The sequence below is a fragment of the Neoarius graeffei genome, chromosome 4 (genome assembly GCF_027579695.1).
Source record: "Neoarius graeffei isolate fNeoGra1 chromosome 4, fNeoGra1.pri, whole genome shotgun sequence".
NCBI lineage: Eukaryota > Metazoa > Chordata > Actinopteri > Siluriformes > Ariidae > Neoarius > Neoarius graeffei.
The window spans coordinates 73,465,572-73,473,477 of record NC_083572.1 but is presented as its reverse complement, the minus strand read 5'-3'; the positions used below and the strand labels follow the sequence as shown (position 1 = coordinate 73,473,477).

General features: G+C 40.9%; 1 protein-coding gene across 1 annotated transcript in view; it reads left to right on the top strand.

The window, feature by feature from the left end:
* The first annotated feature begins 4,110 nt into the window (after window positions 1-4,110).
* Window positions 4,111-7,906, top strand: part of ptprfa (protein tyrosine phosphatase receptor type Fa) — a 498,031-nt gene continuing 494,235 nt past the window's right edge. Inside the window, exon 1 of the mRNA XM_060919685.1 lies at window positions 4,111-4,405. The gene's annotated coding sequence lies outside the window, so the exon portion shown is untranslated. The remainder of the gene's footprint in view (window positions 4,406-7,906) is intronic.

Sequence of the window (7,906 nt, the reverse complement as noted above, 5' to 3'; positions counted from 1 at the left end):
CTCCAAACATGATGAGTTGAGTTGATGCCAAAGAGTTCCATTTTGGTCTCATCTGACCACATCACTTTCTCCCAAGCCTTCTCTGAATCATTTAGGTGCTCACTGGCAAACTTCAGATGGGCCTGTACATGTGCCTTCTTGAGCAGGGGGACCTTGCGGGCACTGCAGGATTTCAATGGTTTTCTTGGTGACTATGGTCCCAGCTTCCTTGAGATCATTAACAAGTTCCTCCCATGTAGTTCTGGGCTGATCCCTCACCCTTCTCATGATCATCCTTACCCCACGAGGCGAGATCTTGCATGGAGTTCCAGGCCAAGGGCAAGTGATGATCATTTTGTATTTCTTCCATTTTCTAATAATTGCACTAACAGTTGTTTCCTTCTCACCAAGGTTCTTGCTGATGGCCTTGTAGCCCATTCCAGCCTTGTGCAGGTCTACAATCTTGTCCCTGATATCCTTTGAAAGTTCTTTGGTCTTGCCCATGGTGGTGGAGAGGTTGGAAGAGGTTGATTCTGTTGACAGGTGTCTTTTTTAACCATAACAAGTAGAAATTAGGAGTACTTTCTTAAATTGACAGACTAATCTGTGTGCCTCATGGGCATATACAGTAACCGGTCTGTGGGAGCCAGAATTCTTGCTGGTTTGTAGGGGATGAAATACTTATTTCATTTGATCAAATGCAAATGAATTCATAACCTTTATATGGTGTGTTTTTCTGGACTTTTTTGTTGATATTCTTTCTCTATCTGCTAAAATAAAAGTACCATAAAAATTATAGACTGCTCATTTCTTTGTAACCAGGCAAACTTACAAAATCAGCAGGTGATCAAATAATTACTTCCCCCACTGTATATATACACACACATACATTAAATATATGTAAATATATGTATACATATATACATATGTACACACACACACGTGTGTATAATATATATATATATATATATATATATATATATATATATATATATATATATATATATATATATAAAAGAAAAATATATACCTCAGATAAATACTAAATTAGAGAAATTATGAAGTAGATGAAACACACAGTGTTTCATGGTTTGCAAAGATGTTTTTTGAAGTCCTAAGAAAGGACATGTTTCATGAAACACTTCCAGAATAAAAGTGGAATAAAAGTGGAATAAAAGTGATGTTTACCACACATCCAACAACACCAGCCACAAGAACTGTTTTTTTTTATACAAATGTGTATGCCACTCGTAAAACTGCTGCTGCTCACTCATCCTGTGGATGATGTCTTCACCCTACAGTACGTTCACACCAAACATGGAGAAAGCATCAAAATGACCAGAAGTCATTCATTTTCTCTGTGAGCCAGCGTCTGTCAGCAATGACATCACTGGCAGCATGTCATAGGCAGTATCAGTATCAGAATAAAGTTGAAGTCCAGACAACTTTTTGGTAATGAACTGCAATGGGGTTCGACGACAACCAGTGGGAATTTAGAAGGGCTCCATTTGAAAGAATCCTAGAGAACACAGTCATGTAAATTCTGGTTCCATTCAAACTGTTCCCAAGTAGCCAACCTTGGAGGAGAAACTGATAATTGCGGTGATGGGTTTCCCCATTATTTATGATGTGCCCCAGTTTGCATACAGGGACATAAATTTAAAAACAAACAAAGCATGGACCAAGGTGTTGAAAACTGTAGGTGTTTCAGGTGAGTTGGTGAAATGTATAATATATTTTGTGAAAATGGGAGGGAATTGCATGCTAAGTAGTGCCATAGCATGTAAAAGAGTGTTGGCTACTTACTTACATGTGACTTGAACGATGATGTCGAATGGGAGGTATTACAAGATGAGGTGTATGTTGGAAATGTTAAAATGAAAGCAGTCACTTTTGCAGTTTTCTTTTTTTTTTCAACAAGGCAAAAAAAAAAGTAAAAATAAAAAGTCTACTTGCTCTCCCTAATAGTATTGTTAACCTATTTCATATTTAATTATTTAAATAAATTATTATTATTATTATTATTATTATTATTACTATTATAACAAAGCGGTTGATGTGTATTTTTGCTTTGCGGCCCTTTTAAATAAAGTTAGCAAGACGATGCATTCTGAGCAACCTTGTAGCCGCCTATTTCATCTATGTCACCGTGTTTGCAAACTTCCCAGCATCATTGTTGGCAGGGCAGCAAGAACAAATTTTGATGCACTCGCCACATTTGGTGTGAATACTGTATAGGGTTACTTGCACATCTTTTTTACTGCACTATATTTGTTATCACTACAGTTCTTGTTTTTGTTATTGGTCTGCGTCTTGTTATTGCACCCCCCAGCCCCCAGCAAACTTGTCCCTAGCTTCACTTATAATATTACATTTTTAGTACCTTACCCTACCATTTCCAAATGCTTGTGTTGTTGTTGCTTTGTTTTAGTACCTGTACGTGCCTATGACATATACAAGGAAGGCAACTAACATGTCCTATTTATTAAGGGTAGTCTATTAAAATATTTAATATAACACTTAGTGGGAGACACTTTCTTCTAGGTGATGTAAACCATCATCATCTTCAGTAACCACGTTATATTGGGCAGGGTTGTGGTTGTTGTGGAACTGGAATTACACCCTGAATGGGATGCCAGTCCATCACAGGGTATCATGCACACACACACATTCACACACTCATTCATACCCAGAGACCTACCAGGGTGTATTGTTGTGGGAGGAAACCAGAGAACCTGGATGACACAGTAATAACATCAAACTGGGAACACTGGATCTGTGAAGCGGCAACGCTACCCGCTGCAACACCATCATGTAAACACCTTTTTTAACCTCCTCCAAAGCATCCATCACCTTCATTCACTGTGGAATCTGAGAAAGCAGTTAAATAAAATGTGGATTTTTATTTTTTTTTTAACTCAGTACTGTGTGTGGAGTTTTGCATGTGTGGGAAGCCATCGCCTAATGATTAGAGAAGCAGCTTTGGGACCAAAAGGAATGGCTGAAGTGCCCTTGAGCAAGGCACCTAACCCCCAACTGCTCCCCAGGCTGCCCTGGGTATGTTGTATGTCGCTCTGGATAAGCACGTCTGCTAAATGCCTACAATGTAATGTAATGTGTTCATGTGGGTGTCATCCAGGTTCCTCCCACTTTCCAAAAAACGCAGGTAAGCTGATTGGCTATACACTCAAAAAAATAACTCGCTCAGTGAACGTAATAAAATTATGGAAAGTATTTCCACCCAAGTAAAATGCGTTAACTTAGCCAGAAACAATTTTGTTGAGTGACCTAAATGTCAACCGTGACATGTTAGACTTAGGTTCATGTAACAGACACCCATGTTGTTTTTTTTTAGTGTAATAAACTGCCTCATGAGTGTGTGTAGGGTGCCTTGCAACGGACTGGTGTCCCATCCATACATCCATTATCTGCACAGCTTATCCATCAGAGTCGCAAGGGAAATTGGAGCCAATCCCAGCTAGCATCAGGCAAGAGGCAGAGTACACTCTGTTACAGAGACAACCTTTTGCACTCACAATGGGCAAATTAGAATAGCCAGTTGACCTTATCTGCATGTTTTTGGACTGTGGGACGAAACCAGAGCACCTGGATGAAACTCATGCAGGCACTGGGAGAACATACAAACTCCACATAAAAAGGTCCCAGTACAGAACCTTCTTGCTGTGGAGCAACAGTGAGAACCACAGCATCATCATGCTGCCCACTGGTGTCCCATCCAAGGTGAATTCTCCTGCCTCATCCCAATGACCCTTATCATGACTCTGACCAGGATGACTTACTGAAGTGTTTACAGAAGATGAATGAAAGAATGTGTATGATGAGTGTGTGATGAACTGAATTTTAGTGATACCCATTCAACCATGACTGGTGTGTTAATGAGCTGGTAAGTTCAGTCAGGTGAGTGTGATGTATTAAAGAAAAAAAATTAAAAAGCAGAGCAGGAGAACTGTGGGAATTGATTCAACACACGCTGTCCTCGTGATCAGGTTCATCATGTGTACTGGGATAGCAAACACTGTAACCTGAAGGAGTAGAGGAGCGGGATGTGGAGGGTCGAGTCCATGAGAGAGAGAGAGAGAGAGAGAGAGCAGAAAGAGCAGAGCTGCCGCCCGCCACACAGAGAAGCGCGCGCACACACTGACGACAGACGAGCTATTTGTTTCATCCAACGGACCTTATATTCGTGTTTGAGGAATATATTTTGAATTTGCGTGGGGGAATTTTTTTCTGTCTGCTTTAGGAGTCTGTGGAGAGAAAACAGGACACGACAGAAGAAAGAAAGAGAGAGAGAGAGAGAGAGAGAGAGAGAGAGAGAGTGAGGACGCGGCTGCTGTTCAGAGCGAGCACGCGCGCACGAGATCCAGCGGGGGACAGAGAACCTTGAGCATCAATGCATGGAGAGAACGTGAGTTTAAAATGCACACCGCTCACATGATCCTGCTCTGATTTTCTTTTTTTTGGGGGGGGGGTAAAAAAAGAGAGAGAGAGAACACTTCAGGTATCTTGATCTGCACGTGCGTGTATTTGTATGCATGCTTTCTTTCACCACACATGACAGCCGTTCAGCAGTTGCATGGGTTGAATTATAACCTCTTCCCTTGTTTCTCAAGTAGTAATTGAATTTTTGGGGTGTTTTTCCAGATCATAGAACCATGAACCACATAAAGAAAAAAAAAAAGTCTGTTACATGCATTGGTTGCACAGGCTGAGTGTTACAAATCTGTTGCATTCCGAATTGCATAAGAGCTCATACATGACTGAGAATGGATGCAGCAAGTCTTCAGTGTCTGTCCTGTTGCAAGCATTAGACATGATACATGACAAGAAACTTTAGCCTGCCAGATTAAATCTGGATGGATTCTGCAGTCTGGAAAGCAATATATGTTGTGGGATGATGTGGGAGTTGCTTGTTGTTAAATGTGATGGGTTTTTTCCCACCATCTGAGGAAACGAGAGCAGATACGGTGTAGGTTTAATCTGGGGTGGTGAAGCCGCTGCAGAGATGTGAGTGTGAGGTGCTGCGTTTTAAAGAACCACCACCTACTCGTACACACAAACACAAGGAGTTTGATTTTGAGACTGGCCACTGTGTTGTATATCCTTGGCATTGCTTTCATCATTCTGTCTGTTTCAGGCATTTTGTAACAGTGTCACAATGACGTGTGCTTCGGTGCTTATGAGAGACAGATACCCCTGGGAGTATCCGCAGTTCACTCACAGTTTGGTCTCGTTTTGTCTTTAGCTGAAGAAGCACAATAAAATTGGCAGTGCTGAATGAACTCTCAGTGTTTCTGTAAATCCAGCTGGGCCCAGATGTGCTGTATATGTATTAAAGGTTTTTTTTTTTTTTTTGGGGGGGGGGGTCAAATACACACCATTTTTCTTTTCATCAACTCATTGAAATGTGTCTAGTGTCTAGCAATTGATTCTTTTTTGCACTGGAGCTACAAGGTTACTGCAGTAATCTAAACTCTACAACCAAGAGGCAAAATATACCGTACACTCTAACTATTCTAAATGATTCCTTTTTATTTGGCACTGTCAGCATTATTGGCACTGTAGTTTAGAGAAAAAATGCCAAGGGTTTATGGTGCAGCTGTTGAAGGCTATTCATTTCAACGGCAGACGTCTTGTTTTGATGTTAAAATCAGGGATGGTTAGCATTTTATTATACTGTATATGGTACGTAAAAGATTTTTAAGTGATTAAAGAGTTCTCATGAAGAGCTGTGCAGTTTCATTATACATAAGACCCTTGCACATGCTGTATTCCCTTGGCATGGAGGAGAATAAATATATTTATTACATTTTTTATGATTTATTAGGTTTTTTAATTTTCTAGAAAGTAATTTGAAAACATTCTTCCTCGGATAGGTTTATTTTTCTCTCACAACAGTTTACTAGTTTTTAGAATATAGCATGTCATTCCTAATCTGGTAAAGAGCTCAGCCCTCCGCTAATGGAATCCCACTCAAGTGTCAATGCCGAGGCCTGAATCATAAACAGAGAACGTGTTACTGATTATTAACACTGCTGGAGAGCTCTCTCTCTCTTTCTGTCTTTCTCAATGGATGGTCATGCTTAGTTGGAACAGCTGTACTTTTAATGATAAGACAGGGAAGACTATGCAACAGATGAATTCATTATACGTAATCTCATCTCATCTCATTATCTCTAGCCGCTTTATCCTTCTACAGTGTCGCAGGCAAGCTGGAGCCTATCCCAGCTGACTACGGGCGAAAGGCGGGGTACACCCTGGACAAGTTGCCAGGTCATCACAGGGCTGACACATAGACACAGACAACCATTCACACTCACATTCACACCTACAGTCAATTTAGAGTCACCAGTTAACCTAACCTGCATGTCTTTGGACTGTGGGGGAAACCGGAGCACCCGGAGGAAACCCACGTGGACACAGGGAGAACATGCAAACTCCGCACAGAAAGGCCCTCACCGGCCACGGGGCTTGAACCCAGGACCTTTTTGCTGTGAGGCAACAGCGCTAACCACTACACCACCAGGCCGCCCACTACGTAATATTTCATTATTTTTTTTCATGTGTCGTTTTCATTTCTGAGGGGAAATTGGTTCATTCTTCAGACACATTTATCTCATCTCATCTCATTATCTGTAGCCGCTTTATCCTGTTCTACAGGGTCGCAGGCAAGCTGGAGCCTATCCCAGCTGACTATGGGTGAAAGGCGGGGTACACCTTGGACAAGTCGCCAGGTCATCACAGGGCTGACACATAGACACAGACAACCATTCACACTCACACCTACGGTCAATTTAGAGTCACCAGTTAACCTAACCTGCATGTCTTTGGACTGTGGGGGAAACCGGAGCACCCGGAGGAAACCCACGCGGACACGGGGAGAACATGCAAACTCCGCACAGAAAGGCCCTCACCGGCCACGGGGCTTGAACCCAGGACCTTTTTGCTGTGAGGCAGCAGCGCTAACCACTACACCACCGTGCCACCCACTATGTAATATTTCATTCTTTTTTTTCATGTGTCGTTTTCATTTCTGAGGGGAAATTGGTTCATTCTTCAGACACATTTATTTGCTATTTAATTTCTTTAAGTCCAGCTGACAGCTCATTGGCCCATTCATAGGTTTGATTGGTGATATTTAGTTTCAAAGTGAGCTGCTATGGCCTTTTCATTTCTCTTTGGTGTTCTTTATTATTTCTGGCATGGTTTCCATCTGTCACCCTGCTGTTTGTACTAATTCTAACAGGCTTAAGTAATTGAGGTATGACTTCGAAGTGATCCATGGTCACTCTGTATTAGAAAGGACTAATCACACACCATGATACCCCATGCACCATGACACGGGCAAGAAATCTGTCCCAACGGAAATTGAAGCATGACTCATATCCCTGGCGAGGGTTGTCTTCTTTATCATCAGCCCCTAACCTCTTTAGAGTAATGATGCATTTACACCTATATGGTGCATATGTGAGACATTTTTAGCTTTTTATTCCTTCACAGAGTACTTGCTTGCAAAATTATACTCCTGTGTTTTATGGGCTTCTGAGTCATGCTGACGTCTTTTGGATAGTGATGTAATTAGTTGAGTGATGATGTATGAATTGTATGGCTGTATAGCAATATTTATACATTTGAATAAATCCAAGATCACAGAGCACAATGTAATTCTGATGAATTTACATGATACAGCACAATTAAAGGTTTGTTTTTAAATTGACAAAAAAAGTTGATAATTGTGATGTCAAAATTGAGCCAAATAATAATGATAATTAATAGCAATAAGTCATGCAGTCCTAATGATTATCAAATTACATTTCTAATGATCAGATTCATTTTTAATGACTTTTCATTGCCTTTCTTTTTAATCAATGAACATTTGTTTCTTCCACCCACACGTATCACCATCTGT